This window comes from Exophiala xenobiotica (assembly GCF_000835505.1).
Source record: "Exophiala xenobiotica strain CBS 118157 unplaced genomic scaffold supercont1.6, whole genome shotgun sequence".
Lineage (NCBI taxonomy): Eukaryota > Fungi > Ascomycota > Eurotiomycetes > Chaetothyriales > Herpotrichiellaceae > Exophiala > Exophiala xenobiotica.
The window spans coordinates 1,685,511-1,701,962 of record NW_013562489.1 but is presented as its reverse complement, the minus strand read 5'-3'; positions in this window follow the sequence as shown (position 1 = coordinate 1,701,962).

Below are 16,452 nucleotides of genomic sequence, written 5' to 3'. Positions count from 1 at the left end.
AACCTTGACGAGGCGTTGAAGTTACGAGATAGGAGATAACTATCTTTATAGGTCGATATATTTTGCCTAGTTCTTCGCGTTGGACTATTAGCTACTATAAGTCTAGCTCTAGAGCTCTTAATATATAGCGAAAGCCATCACTATAATAACCTAGATAGGTTATATTTTACCTGGATTTATTGACACTCGAAGAAAAGATGAAAGGTGGAAGAAATGGTCCTAAAGTTAACTAGGGACTAGGGCTAATGGTTACGCCCGTGAAAGGTAGTTATATCCGTACTATTTTTGGTTCCTACTGGATATTGCTGGCGAAGGAGGTATAGTACAGTATCTAGTAGTGCGCTCCTATGACAAATACCCTCTCAATGGTAGTTGTCCTCTACCCTCTCCTGGTGGAGCTTCTATAAATTTGGAATTGGGCTTTTATTCTAGAGATCCACCGGTAGGTCGGAGCTAATCGATGGCGGATAGTATACAGTTCTAGTAATCTTCGGGTCGACGAATCTTGTAACTTTGCCTTCTAGAGTGCCCTATATTAATTAATACTGAATATACCGATGCCTATCTCCCCCGTCAATAAAGCCATATTAAGACCTTAATCTTCGAAATGTAGTACTAAGACGGCTCCTTAGTTAGATAAGAACTCTATTGTTCTCTTCAACGATCTACCGGAAGAAGGCAAAAAGATCGCTTTGGAGAAGTCTCACTAGTACGCGGCCAAATATTCTATACCTTCTCTGTCTCAGCCGTCGCCCTTGACCTAGTCTAAGGTACCTCGTCAATCCCAACTTCAGAGCTTGGGTGATCGGAAACCCTATATTATGGCACTGCTCGGACTCGGTTTTATTATTCTAGCTATCCTTGCCTCTGTGGCACTAGTAGTGGATAAGGATAAAGATCTAGTACTCGTTGCGAAGCTCCGACTTACCAATACGAATCTTAATCGGTTAAAGCTTCTTCCTAAGGACGAAGACTAGTTATTCGATTTTACGAAATAGGATAAATATACCTTTTCCCTAGGAGGCGTTATTAATGCTAACGCGGCGACCTTCCCTACTACGGTCGGCCTTGGTATAACACTGGTGAGATTTCAGTTAATTATTAACCGTCGTGCCGAGGGTACAGGCTAATGTCCTATATAGGTAATACTTAACTTAGGTCCCTACGCGATGCTTTCCCCGCAGCTTTATCTACGTAGTACCAACTTTGTAGTAGCGATTTCGGGGACTACTCAGATATATATGATCAACGAAAATGGTGCTTGAACGGTTTAAGCTACTCTCCGGTTCGGTTAGATAACGATATTCCCTAAGGGGTCTATCTATACGATGATGAACGTGGGATATAACAATGCGCAGCTTATTTCAGCCTTAAATAGTGACGACACCGGTACTCTAAACGTAGTAAATTCCTTCTTTAACCTTCTACAGAATATCTCTGGCACTATTATAGGCGGAGGAGTTAATGTTAGTGTTATATACGATAAAGTGCCGAATCTAGGGATAGGGGCCAACTCTAGCCCTTATAAATGCTTGGTCGCCTATACTGCTAGGGGCAATGGGACCGTACGCCATAACTAGGTTCTCTATAGGAATAGGTATAGACAAGAGGTCGGGTCGTTAGAATCTTTAGGCTTATACGAGTGTATAATATAGATAGCTAAATACCGCTATCTTAGTCTCTAAGAAGAAATTCTTGGTTCCTATAGTACTAGATCATACGTTCTTTGATTACATTATTATATACTATAAATTTTCCTGCTATTATTACTATTTCCATGGGTAGTTAAATCCTATATTATACTCTAACGATATTACTCCGATGGTAGTATATAAGTACTATAATAGTGTTGGTAAGCCTCCACTCCCAAGGTTAGTTAAACTTACTATCGTTCGTTCGGACTCTATAAAAGTATAAGTAGAACCGGACTGGGTGTGTAGTACGGCTATATTCTCATTCTATCTATATAGTATAATGGAGAGTAATGATGCCTTACTACGCGTCGCGTCGGACTTATCGAGCTCGAATAAGGACGGTGTCGGGACACTGCCCGGCCATTTTGGTCGATTTGGAGGCCAATATATTCCGGAAGCTCTAAAAGGGTTCTTGATCAAACTCGACGAAGTTTTCATGCAAGCTGAAAGGGACTCGGGCTTTTGGAATGAGTGGAAGTCCTTTTTCTTGTATATAGGCCGATTATCACCGCTATATCACGCTAGTCGACTTAGTCAACGAGCCGGTAGGGTATAGATCTACCTTAAACAAGAAGATCTTAATTATACTGATAGTTTAGCTATCAATAATGCGCTTAGCTAGGCTTTACTAGCTAGAAGGCTAGGGAAAAGGCGTATAATTACGCCGACAAGTTCTAGATAGTATGGTATTACAATGGCCGCTATATACTCGAGATTCGATATAGAATGCATTGTTTATATGGGTAATATAGATATACGTCGACAAAACGACAATTTTGTTGATATGAAAGCTCTAGGCGCGTAAGTTATTGTTATTGATAGCGGTACCAGTACTATACGAGATGCGCTGAACGAAGCACTACGAGCCTATATTGTTAATATAGATAGATCCTTCTATGCAATGGGATTAAGTATTGGCCCTTACCCGTACCCGACTATAGTGCGTACGTTCTAGAGCGTTATTAGGTAGGAGACTAAAGAATAAATGAGAGATCTTATCGGCCGTCTACCTTGTGCGGTGGTGGCTAGTGTTGGAGAAGGCTCCAAGTGCCGCTGACATATTTTATCCATTCGGCTTAGATTTAGACGTTAACCTCGTTGGTATTGAAGCGGCCGGTAGAGGTATTGACACCAACAAGCACTCTATATCATTGAGTGGTAGTTCGATTGGGGTGTTCTAGGGCGCGATAATATACGTAGTGTAGGATGATTTAGGGCAAATCAGCAATTCGTTATCAATCGCTGTAGGACTTGATTATCCTAGTGTAGGGCCGGAATTAGCGTGGTGGAAGGATAGTGGCAGGGCTACCTTCATTACCGCCACGAATGATAAGGCCTTAACAGGTTTTCAAATTATGGCATACGCGGAAGGCATTGTTCCTGACCTAGAGTCTAGCCATACTATCTAGGGAGGGATGAAGGTTGCGAGGACCATGAAAGAGGATGAGACGCTAGTTATTTGCCTAAGTGGAAGAGGAGACAAGGATCTATAGATCGTGACCGATAGACTTCCCTTACTTGGGAGGATAATCGAATAAGGTTCTCTGTTTAGAAGACCTTAGCAATAAGAACGTAGTCCTCTAGTAAAGTACTATAAAAGGGACGAAAAAAAGGAAGCGTAAATAAAGATAAACAATTCTGCAGATAGAAGACACCCATAGAAAGGGAGTGTTGGAGAGAAGTATACTCTATTTCTTATTGTATAGTATAGGCGTCCTTTATTTGTAGCTTTACCTTGATATATACATAAAATTATTTAGACCTATCTCTATAGCATTAATATTTTTCGCGGAAACTATATGGTACTTAGAGGAGAGGACTAGCTTTGCGACTCTCTATATTTAACCTCGTATAGTTCCTTTACTAACTCCTAGTTACCTCCCGACCACTTCGAATGCTAAGCATAGTCTTTAGTACCTATATAACCGAGCTAAGGTATAAGTCTACGAAAGCTAGTCGTACTATAATAACCCTCGTTTAAGGCATAAACAGAACTATTATTAAAGTAATTACACTAGTAGATATAGCTATATCAACATAAGACCACGGATCTACTATAAAACTAGCGGAATAGCTAAATAAAATATAAATAAGTTACTACTTTAGAGGAACAATATAGGTAGACTTACAAGCTAATCATAGAAAATACTGCGGTAAATCTCTCTCCTAATACCGTAGTAATCGTTCGATATTGGGCAGAAGAGTCCGTAGGCGCATCAAGGAGTACGGTAAGGCTATATAAAGCTGACGCGTATAGAAGGATAAACCATCCATTCTTGGAGGCTAGAACTTTGATACTTATAACCCTTTCGTCGCTGAAAGTATAGCCGTAAATCTAGAATATCTAGTATATTATATCATTGGAAACCGAATCCTAGATCGGTCGCTCCTTAAGCCGAAGTGATGGCGATGAGTAGATCTAGGTTATAGAGAGGAAAGATAAGGTATAGCCTAGAACTTCAAGAGATTGCAATGATGTAGGCAACGCCAGTAGGATAACAAGTATCGTCGAAATTCTCGTAAATAATAGGATAAATCTATGGTTCCTATATTTAAGAACTGTACCATCTACCTAATAACTTTTTTTATATATATTTTGTATATCGGAGTTATAGTCATAGACGTTATTAACGCCGAAGGTAACTACTCTATACGTTATTTATCCTAAAATTAAGATTAATAGTTAGTTATATATAAAGATTATACCTAAATAGGTAGGAAATAAGAGCGCAACGACGTATAAAATTACTAGTATAGCCTAGATATTGGTACCCGACTAAGCAAGGCCTAAAACCTATATAGTAGAGACAATTATCTATGATAAGGGACGGCTAACTATAAAAAGAAGTTTAATCTTATCTATAAGAGTTATCATCGGAAACTACTGGATAGTACTTTTAGAGGGGGAAAGAAATGAAAAATTATAACCGTAGAAGAGTACGAGACAACCGTAATATAGTGTTGCGACTTAGCCTTAACAAGGCCAGGCGTGGCATATACTATAAAACCTAGCATATAATTAAAAAGACCTTCTTCTAATTATCCTTACAAGATACGTTCGACCCTAATCTAGCCTAGCTCTAAGTTAGTGTAGGTTAAAAGTATAGGACTTAAATAAAAAATTTGTATCTATAATGGTGAAGTCAATTGAAAATATCTATATCCTTCTTAAAGGAAGTAGCTAATCGAAAGGGGAAGCCATAACCACTCTAGGCTATTGGTTGCTTAGATTGACTGGCACTCTCGCACCACCCCTGTAGAAGTCTAATCTTTCTTGTATATAATCCTCGAGACTAGGTACTTATGGTTTAAAGGATCGGCAGCGCCTTTAAACCGTAATCGAGTCTGCAACATAAGAGAAAAGCTAGAATAAGTTTTCGATAGATATGGGATTTCTCGACACCAGGGATTTCTTCCCACCGTGCCATCTTTGTATCGGCTGCCCAATTACTACGATCCCTAGGAAGTATTGGTAGCGGATCTCCCTGGCCTTATAGCAAAACGACAAGTAAGAGCGAGAATAGACGGACTCTCGGTTCTAGATACGTTAGTCCTGATATATAGGGTAGAGTGGCAAAGAGCATTCTCCCTATTGGGATTTTTAACCTAGGCTTACATCTAGAGCTCCAGTTCTCCTGCTAAGGTATATGCTGCGAATGCTATCTGTGACTCTTCTTTTAGCTGATGAAAATGGACAGTGCCTTCCACCACTAATATCTCGTCCCTTTCTCGCCGTGGCTAATTATCTCGGACTTTCGCCTATTGCTATCTACTCTAGTCTGGTCTTATAGAATTTTACATTCAAAATCTTAGGCTAAGATTTAATCAATCCTGAATATATGCGAGCGTTAATAACAATGACCGATACGAAGGATAAGAAATGGTTTTATATAATCTCTATCGCGGCAGAAGCACGAGGAGGGCTTCTACTAGCGGCTATCTTACAATATATAGAAGCAATATACGAACATCACGACCTTGGCGTACTCTCCGCGGTCCGATTACTTGTAGCTGGTATCCGAGACTTAACTAGGCTATTGTTAAGAATATACGAGCATTATAATCCTCGGGTCTTTTACGAAAATATCCGCCCTATACTCTTAGGGACTAAGGTATCGTCTGCCGGGGTTTTACCGCGAGGTGTGTTTTACGATGTCGGTAACGGGCAAGGCCTATGGCGGTAGGATAGCGGAGGCAGTAACGTATAGAGCACTCTGATCTAGTTGTTAGATACTTTCATTGGAATCCCTTATATTAGAAGGTAAGCAACGCCGCCAAACTCGCCACTAGCTAAGCTAATAGATAGGTTTCTTAAAGTGCGTATCTACCACGCTCAGCATTGTCACCGAGGCTCCTAGTATTGCTGACTCGGATTAGGAAATATAATCCTATATGCCTTAAGAGCATCGCGACTTCTTATCTCACATCGTACAATTAGGCAGCTTAAGAGAGTACCGTGCGAGGTGTTCCACCGATATAGGTGTGCATTAGGTATATAATGACGCTGTCGAGGCTTTGGTAGGCTTTCGCAGTGTTTATATTTAAATTATCGCTCGATTTATCCTTTAGCCGTCGAAGCGCTCGTTTTCCTTCCCGTATGAAGAGCCGCGAGGAGCCGATCTAGGACTGATAACCCATACGTCGCTGTCGTCGCCCGGTGAAAATTGTGCGTATCTTAGTTTGTATGGTACCGGCGGTATAGAGTTTATATCTTTTTTGAAAGCGAAGCGAGACGAAACTCGATACGCTATTATCACGTCATTGGAGCAAGCCAGTAAGTTCGACCGACTCTTATAGAAAGCTCCGTATTTCCTAGGGCGGCCGACCTACCAAGCTAGCGTTGATCGGTGATATGTTTATCCTAGGTTGATTGTACCTAAACGAAGTTAGAGATACTACGTAACACTGGATAGACTTTCATCAATCACGGTTCATTAATATATAGTACCATTACTCGTAGATTTCTAACTTATCGTATAAGTAGATAACAAGACTTTGCTGAATCTATCACTGTACGCACGCTTCTAACCAAGTGCTTAGATCTTCTTACGAATAAATTAGATAGATAACGTACCTATTTATTGGGATAACCAAGGAATATAATCTTATATCAATATAATGGCTAGCTAGCTTATACAATCGGATTTCCGAGGCAATTTACTAATGCTTCGATCGGGGCCTCGTCTCACGCCTATTCCTTCCCACATCTGAGGTGCTCTGTCCGAAAGTCCCCCTAGTTCTTGTTACCGTCCAGCACCACGTTAAGAAAAGCCGTACAGTCTGCCCCAAGGTTAAGCGTCGACACTGGGCTTAGTGGGTTCTTAAACTCGTCCGACCAAGGTATCTTAACACGACCTGGATTACAATGGTCTTCTGTCACCTTCCCAGCTTCGAGGAAAGCTATTTTGCCTTTCATTATTCTGTTTTCCTATTTTAAGTGTTAATATCGAGTTATTTCACACGGCCTTGAAACGCATTCTGACCTTATATTGATTATCTCGAACTCTTTCAAGGTCAAAAATCCTCTTTTGTAGTATTTCGATGATCTTGTTTAGTTGACGGACCTTCGACTCTACCGATGTGTTATTGGTAGCGTTGATTCTTAGGTTATTGATCTCTTTCGCTATCTTATCCCTCTACTAAAGTAGGTTTATATTTATATAGTAACTTTAATGACTCCTCTCGGTGGACGATAGTAACTCCTCGTATATCAAATGAACTGCGTTCCAATATCTATGGACTACTACGGATAATGTCTAAAGGTTCTGCTCGACGTAGCGGATATAAACCTTAGGACTTTGAACGGTGGTAAATATTTTGGCGGAAAATAGTCAACGGAAATTTTGATGAGTGCAGAAAATTGGCTGGTTCTTTTAGGTTGGAGTAGCGTAGGTATTTGAACTGGAAAGTACAATCACTTAGGGGTCGACCTAGGGCCCTATAGTTGCGATAGCCCAGTCAACTTCTCGAATAGGTACGGACGGAAATAGACTCCCCTAAATAACGTTGGTATGTAATATACGCTTATTGAGCGCAAAAATAGAAAATATGGAGCTTATTTCGACGGCGTTAGGGAACGAGGACGCCGTTGCTTTAACCTCTATAGCCTCGTTAGGTGCCTCGCTCAATGGTTTTATATCAAGGTGGGATTCTCAGTAGAAACTTGGCCTAGCACTAGTAAAGATATCTAACTCCCTTTAAGCAAACCAAACAACACAAGAATACTCGGTCGAATCCGAGATTCTCGGAGGGCCTAGAGTTGAGGACGAGACCATCGACATAGATTTCTCATTGCTAGACCTTGACTGTATAGATCCTACTTTCCTTTATTTCGACCCTTTTCCTTTAACGAATTATGAAATCCCCTCTTTTTTAAGTCTAGACGTGCCAGTAGAAGTGATCGACCAGACTATGATAATAAACAACGACCTTTTCCAACGGTCTAGAGAACTAAATGCGCTATACAGTAAGCTTTAGAAATATATTGACGAACTCAAAGAAACTTGCAGGAGATTGGAAAATAAGTACGGATAAACCACTCCAAATAAGAAGGTCTGCTAATAGTTTCAGGTTCCACTATATACTGAGGTGAGTAGAGCCTAGATGTGTCATTTCTATAGGCTTTAAGCTAACCCGGCCCATGAAGTCGTTTCTAGTCAGTAGAATCGTACCTTAGCTAGCTCGGTGCCTGGTACTTTAACTTTAAGGCCGTTGTGAATAAGAATGCTGCCGTGATATTAGGAAAGATAGAATCGCTTACCATAGGGACGTCGTTCTTTTAATAGGGATAAGTTCGATAGCGTTGGTAGAAGCATACGCAGTACGATATCATTGTTATTGTTATTCTCAAAACTAGCGGGGACTTTATTGGCTCCCATAGTATAATTTATATTTATATAGTGTATTATAAGGCTATCAGAAGGAGAAACGTCTACCTAAGTCCGATACTAAAGTGTGTTCTACTGCTAAGGTGGAAGTGGTTAAATATCACAAACTTTGTATCAATTGCGACTCAATTGGTCTCCCATTCCTACGGCACAGTGACTTACTCTGTTATCAACGTTATGGCCCCTCCTCTGTAGTCGCCGTTGTATATCCCGGCTAACTATAGTCCTTTATGGCAAGTATCTATACAGGCCAGCACAACCACCAGCGACGAACTTGTTAAGCTCGAACCCTAGTCCTACATCACTTATATTCCAGATCGGCGTAAGGTTTAGAATGTAAATGCTTAGGTACTTATATTCTTCTCTCAGGTTGTTTACTACACTTACGACGAACATAGAGGAAATATCGACATAAGCTCAAAAAAAGGTTGGAAGAGCTAGAAGTATTAGCGGGCGCGAGGTCAGATTTAGAACCATTAGAATCTATAAAAAGCATAAAAAAGAACAAGCAGGGATCAAATTCTCCTATTTCAGAGTTTCGAAATAGGAGCTCAGATAATTCCCAACAGCTATCGAGCAGTCGGCCTTTATCGACGAGGGCTCCCGCGGCCCTGGAGAAATCCAAAACGAGCCTCTTCGCCAACACTAGATTTCTAGACTGCCTCTCCCTATCTTACCTAGATCGTTAAGATCAGTATATTAATTGCCAAGATATATTTTACGAACTTTTGCCCGCTCCTTCGCTAGGTTCTACCTCTCAATTCTTCGTACCATCGAAGATACTCAACGCTTCTCTCGAAGGCTACTATATCGATAAACTAGATATATATCTATAGACTATAGCGTACAACTCATTGTTGGGCGCCTATACGACGCTAGAGACGCTAGACTCAGAGAACCTACAAGGTTAACAATATAATTTCTTATATTAAGCAAACATTTTGAAGTTTTTAGGGTCAAAATTAGTTTGACAACCGTTGTATAGTCTAGCTACACTGCTATAAGGTACATCTACATTTAGGCTCTTCCTTCGAGAAACGAACGATATAGTATAGCCTCTAGCACCATCTAATCTATTTCAATACTTCCCCAAGAATTACATTCTCATTATATTCTAGTGACCTCTGTGATTAACTTTAGCTAGTTTAAGTGATCCACGTAGAATTTTGCCCGTGTTCGACCGAGGAATTTTAGTGACGAACACCACACCTCCGGACAGCCGCTTATATAATATAAGGCTAGATTTAGCGAAATCAATGACTTGTCTCTCTATCAACAATGGTTGGTTCCGTCCATCTAAGTCGGGCAAGTTAGGCAACTCGCTAATAGCCGCTAGGCTATTTAAGCGTCGACGAACTATATACGCTCGAATTAAAGTATCCACAAAACTACGATCGTTTTCAGAAGCAATACTAGCCACCGCTATATCCAATATAAGCGGATAATATAACAAGATACTCTCAATTTCTATCGGAGATACTTACTAACCTTTAACCTTAATAGTTTCTTTTATTCTCCCTACGTAGTAGACCTTACCGGCTCGAAGGTACACTAGGTCTCTAGTCCGATAGAATCCGTCCGAGTTAAAAGCTACCCTGCTCGCTTCCGCGTCGTGGAGGTAGCTGGAAAATATACTGGGGCTCTAGATTAATCCTTCCTCTATAGTAACTCCATTTAAGAAGAGGGAAGATATAGGAGTAAGATCGACTTTTATCCGGACATTGGGCAATAAGCGCCCTACGCTTCTAGAGTCGTCTTTCTTCGGCCAGCCAAAGAACGTAATCTAGCCTGTTTCGGTGGTGCCCTAATATTGCGAAATCACGGTATTCGGGCTTAGGACGTTATATAGTTGGCTTTGGACCGTCGTAGACATTAGTGTACCTACGTAAATGAGATGGTGTAATAGACGTAGGAGATAACGCTTAGACGGCGGAATCAACGTTATACTATAAGCAATTGGAGGTACTATTGAGAAGTCTGTGATAGTAAATCGATCGACCGCTTTAATAAAATCCGCTATATAGAACCGCGGAAGGAAGTAGGTAGGAATGCCTAATCGTAATGGAAGAAGTATAGCGAGAGGCATAGCGAAGCTATAGAAAATCGGTAAGCAAATCAGTTGCTTTGGCTATATAGTAAGTTAGAACGATTCTTATACTATCGAGACGAAGTATAGGAGAAGAGAAATTATAACCGTATCGTATAGATCTTGGTACGAAATTCGTATTCTAGAGCCACAGTTTAGGCAACGATGGATCGATAAGAGAGTATGGCCGCTTTTGGAAGACCTGTGGTACCGCTTGTTATGGTATGGGCAGCGATTTGATTCTGTACTGGCACACTGTGTCCCTATCCTAGTCGCTTCTAGCCTTGGTCGCTACACTGAAGTAAGGCGCGCCAGCTTTGATAACCCTCTAGGACAGGAGAAGATTCATGATCAACCAAGAATATATGGCCTGTGGTGAGCCGATTATAAGAAGTCGCTTCGAGTACTGGCTTTAAGCAATAGTCTTGGGCCACGATAAACTTTGGATTCGTTAACTAGAATATAAATATACGGGACAACTCTGAAGGCGTATAGCCTAGGTTTATTCCAACGACGTACCCACCTACCCCGACCACCCCAAGCTAGATCAGCGGATACCAGATCTATTGGTGTACTTGTTAGTTACTTGCTCTAGTCTTGGGATGTTCGCTAAGCTGAAGGGAAGTAGTCCCGTTCGGCGAGAAAGGTGGACGGTATAGCAAAGACCTAACTTACGTTATTGTATATATAATAGTAGACCGTATCCCCTTCCTTCAATCCATACTCTTTAAGGCCCGTAATAAGTTGACGAACTAGATAGTAGGCTTAGGACTAGGAGACATTCTTTGAAGGATCTTTAGCATCGATAAATACCTGGACGAGTTTATCCTTAGTGAACACTAGTCCCCGTAGAAATACTACAAAGGCTTACCGGGTCGTCAATTACGAATGGATTGGGATGGTTGAATGTAAAAGTCAAAATATCCGCTATTGAAAGCATAACCTCATGGGTTCCGGGAGCAATGGGTATAAGAGTCGCTATCGTTCTAATACCCTCGTTAGCGGCAACCCTTAGTGGGATACGTTGGGTAGACTATTCTCAACGAGCCACGTCGAGCTAGGTATTATATACTATCTATCTAAGATAGTAGTAGCAGTCAATTTTACTATATAGGTTAGATTTCGCAGCCCAGGGTACGAGACAATAATAAGCACGCTCTAGGGTTGAACACCAACTTATATCACCAGCGGTGAGTTTCCGTATTACGCGGATAGGGGAGCCTGTATGTAGGTCCGACGTACTAGTACTTAACTTCTAGCACTATATAAGTATTTGGAAGCCGTATCGACTAGCGGGGTAGATAATCTTGCAAAGTACTAGATATATTCTTTATACACTAGCCTATAAGTTATTCGATCTACACGAACCTCGAAACCCTATACTATATACTATCCGCCTAAGTTATATTTCTAGAGAATATCGATCCTATACCTAACCTATTTAACAACGGATCAGATCTCCCTTGAGATGAGACCTACTATACCTTAACCTCTAATAAGGCAAGAGTTAGGTTTGACAGTCGCCGACTAACCGGCCTTCGCGGCCTATAAAATAATGCCGTCCCTACTTGACAAGAAGTATCACCCTGTTATACATAAACTACGATAGTTATTTCTTTCGGTTTACCTCTGGCTTTGTCTCTTGATTATTAGTATTAATATAACAACGATGGTCGTCCTCGGCGCACATTATCAACTTACGTTATTGCCACTAGAAGCCGCGGCTATAGCTACCTTAATTAACCTCGTGCTCGGTATACTAGTGCGATAAGAATTGATTGTAAACTCTCTTTTCTAGCTGCTTAGTCAATGTTCGACTTTAGCCCCTCTTTAGCTTCGACGCTTTACGGCTAAGGTATACCACTTAGGAGGAGTCTATAGCGGCACTACTATCGCGGCTACGATCTGGTTCGGTATCTTTAATGTAAGCTTGTTTAAATCCCTAGGGTCTAGCTCGATCAAAGAAAATGGAATAGCCATTCGGATAATCACTATCCTTCTCGATATACTACTGAGCACAATTATCGCGACCGCCTTTCTATGTTTTCGTATGCGGGTCCACGACCTATTTAAGATTCTTCATTACTTTATAGGTTGGATTGCTATCGTCTTGTTCTGAACCTTGTTCGGGTTGCTAGTTTACGCTAAACTTGATAATCCAAGTATCGCACTTACCTTGTTAGAAGTGATCGATAGTAGCCCGCTTTTCTGGAGTCTCCTCCTCGCGACCTTCTCTATTGCGTTGCCCTGGCTCTGTCTCCGAAAAGTGTCCGTGCGTGTAGAGCTACTCTCCAACTACGCTCTCTAGCTTCATTTCAGTGGAGAGAACCTGCCTCTATGCGCCGCGGTCCGACTATTAACCCGCCCGTTGTTTGAATGGTACGCTTTTGCCACCATCTCTTTTAACGACGGTAGAGGCTTTTCTATTATTGTATCTTATACTAGAGATTAAACGGCTCGCCTAGTTAAGTCACCACCAACAAAGCTTTAGGTCTAGGGTATACCGACCATAGGAGTGCTTCATATAGCTTCAATATTCAAGAAAGTGGTTCTGGTCGCGACTGGATCGGGGATCGGCCCTATATTATCACTAACAAGCTATCGGCACCTCGTTTATCGAATTATATGGTCAACTCTAGATCCCAATGCTACCTATTATAGGACTATTGTAGCCAAAGTTCGAGAAGCCGACCCAGATGCTCTGATCTTCAATACAACCCGCTCTAGCCGGCCTAACCTAGTCAAACACGTTTATCAGCTCTATTCTACGTTAGGCTCGGAAGCTATCTTTCTCGTCTTTAATCTATAGGTGACAAAGAAGGTCGTATATAAGCTCGAATCACGAGGAGTGCTAATTTTTGCCTTGATATTTGACTCGTAATTACTCTAAATATTTATACGGATATTAATTTCCTAGGGATACATCGAAGGGCTAGAATTGAGATATGCCTATATACGCTCCCTATCTAAGAGAAAGGGACGTCATTACCTAGGAAAATTTATCTTAGAGAACTAATGATAAGGTAGTCAATCTATGTTGACGAAGGCTAGGTTTTACCAAGAGGTTCAAAGGGTATAAACAGTGCCCTATCAAATATTTGGTAGTGCGTATAGACAATGTAGACGCCGGTAAAGATGATGTACCTAATCATCGGATCCCTAGAGCCTGGTTACGGTGAACCTTAGACTACAGTAGTTGTACGAAGGGTGACTATTATGCGCGTAAGAGTTTGGGAACTCTTGGCTATTGCACTAATATAGTATTGCCATACTAAAGACCTTACTAACGAGGTCGTATAATATTAATGCTCGATTAGCCACCAAGTCTAACACTGTGCTAGGAAAAATCTGGGTATACTATAGTAGAAAATGGCTCTTCTATTCCCTCTTATAAATAGTAACTATTAATCTAGACTAAGCTACGAAGAAGCTAGAGTAATGGTCTAAGGGTTTCTTCGGATTCACGAGTTCTAAGCGATACCGCCGTAGTAATTGAGGCAGGATCTTGTTTATTTCTAGTAGTGCTAGATGCCTGCCAATATATAAGTGTGCCCCTGCGCCAAAATGAAATATATATCGGCGTATTTGTCTGCCTTGCGCCGTATCGAGGATCTATCGTTCTGGCTTGAATACGTCCGCATTTTCTTTAAAAATGGCCTTGTTTCGGTGTAGGACCTAAGCATTTACTGTAACCCTGGTGCCACTCGGGAGTAGATGGCCGTCGACTTCTATATGAGGCATGGGAACTAAGCGAGTTATATTAAGACCCATTGCTGGACGAAGTCTTATGGTCTCTTGTAGATACGCTTAGAAATAGGGGAGTTCTTCTCGAGCTTCTGAGTCTCGAATATTGTCGCTTAGCCGTCCTGCTTTTTCGGCCACCGTGAGCTTGGCCGTCAACTTTTTATAAATGCGTCGATCTGTAAGGATGTGCCATAGAAATGTCTACATTATCGAAGTAGTTGAATCCGTACCTGCGAAGCTAAAGAGTGTGAGGCTGTAAGCTATAACTTGGGGTGGCAATTTATGTATCAAACTTATATGGCACTATAGGCAATAGCAAAGACATCCCCCTTCGTCAATATCTCTTTTTCCGCGTCTGTCTCGCCAATAGCTCTTATTAACTGGCTAAGTAGGTCTAGACGACTTGCGACTACTTCGCTACTTGTACGCCTTTGAAGTTCCCGAAGGGTAATCTCGGTGACGTAGATGTGCTTGGTCGCTCGAAAACCGATGAATTGCTATAGAGGATTGCGTCGTAGAAAGTAGTCGATCTAGGGTATTTGACCGACTAGCCCACTATATCTATGTGATCGAGCAATAGTTCTAATCGTGCCGGCAACATTGGTACTAGTGTCGAGAAAACCGAAGGGCCTCGAGAATACGACTTCTCCTAAAACGTTAAATGCAAAAAAATACAGCCACTTACTAAGATTATAGGTATAACCTAAGACTACGAAATTGTCTAGCTTTGCTAATAAAACGTTTATAGTCTTATCGACCTAAAAAGTAAGTTTCCGTAGAGATACTAAACTATAGGGTCCCGTAGCGACGCGCTTCTTTCGAGTATAAACTTCTTCACGTACTTCTATAAAGATATCGGGATGCTTTAGCGGAGGGAAAACGAAATAGAAGTCGGTCTTATAGAAGCCTTTGCTAGTGGCTAGTATATCCAAAGCCGCCTAAGGCGTTATAAAGGACAATTTATTAGGGGCAATACGGATAACCGGCCCTTATTAACGACCCTATTAGCGAGCTATTTATTGACGAGTCGTCTTTTGAGATAGTACTATAGACTTGATATAAGTTGATATAATCCGTCTTAGTGTGTCCGCCATAGGTACTCCACACTGTATAATAACGTTAACAAAGTACTCGGGCCATCGCTGATGATAGTGTAGAAATATCTCTCCATATTCGGGACCCCGAGGCAAAGTATGGCCCGAGATAAGTTCGAAGTAATAAGCAATGTCTCCGCCGAAGAAATCGTATAATTAGTCCGATTACAGTGGTAACGCAGAGTAAAACCGTGATCATTAACTCTGTCCGTTATGTGAATAATATTGTCGAACTCTATTATATTCGATATAAAGCTTTAGTATTTATGATAGATAGAAAGCCGTAGAGGAACTGCTATCGTATATATTAGACTATTCCTTAGTGAGAATAGATATAAGCCGAAGTAGTCAAAAGAAGTATAGGGGACGGTGCCACTTTTATACACTTAAGATATTAGGACTTTTACGTAGGATAAATAAGTTACTATTTATATTAGACCTACTATTTTTCTATCAGCCTTTTATGATTAAGTTAATTTATATAACCCTTTCGAGTGTACTAGTAGTAATGATTTAAGCGTTCGTATACTTTAGTGATGCTTATATCTTCTATATCGATCGCCGTCCTAGCTAGATTATAAATCCGTTTAATAGAATGGTTATTGTAACAACAATGACGGCTTATGTACTGAATACTACGGCCGCATTATCCTTGGCTAGCTAGGCTGGTTGAAAGAATCTAACCGCGAACCCCTCGCTAGTACGCCATATATTGAGAATGGCGCTTACAACCGTAGCATCCTCCGAGTATTTCTCCATGGCGAAGGCTATGGTAGTACTGTGTCGTTAGATCTTACTCGTAATGATGATTTAGGTGTAGGAGAACTATCTATACTGTGCTGCTAACTAGTCCAATATTTACAAGGACCTAATTAGCCGTAAGACCGATCTAGCTTCTGTTGTAATGTAGAGTTAGCCCGTAAATCAGTAATCCTATAGCCATTGAA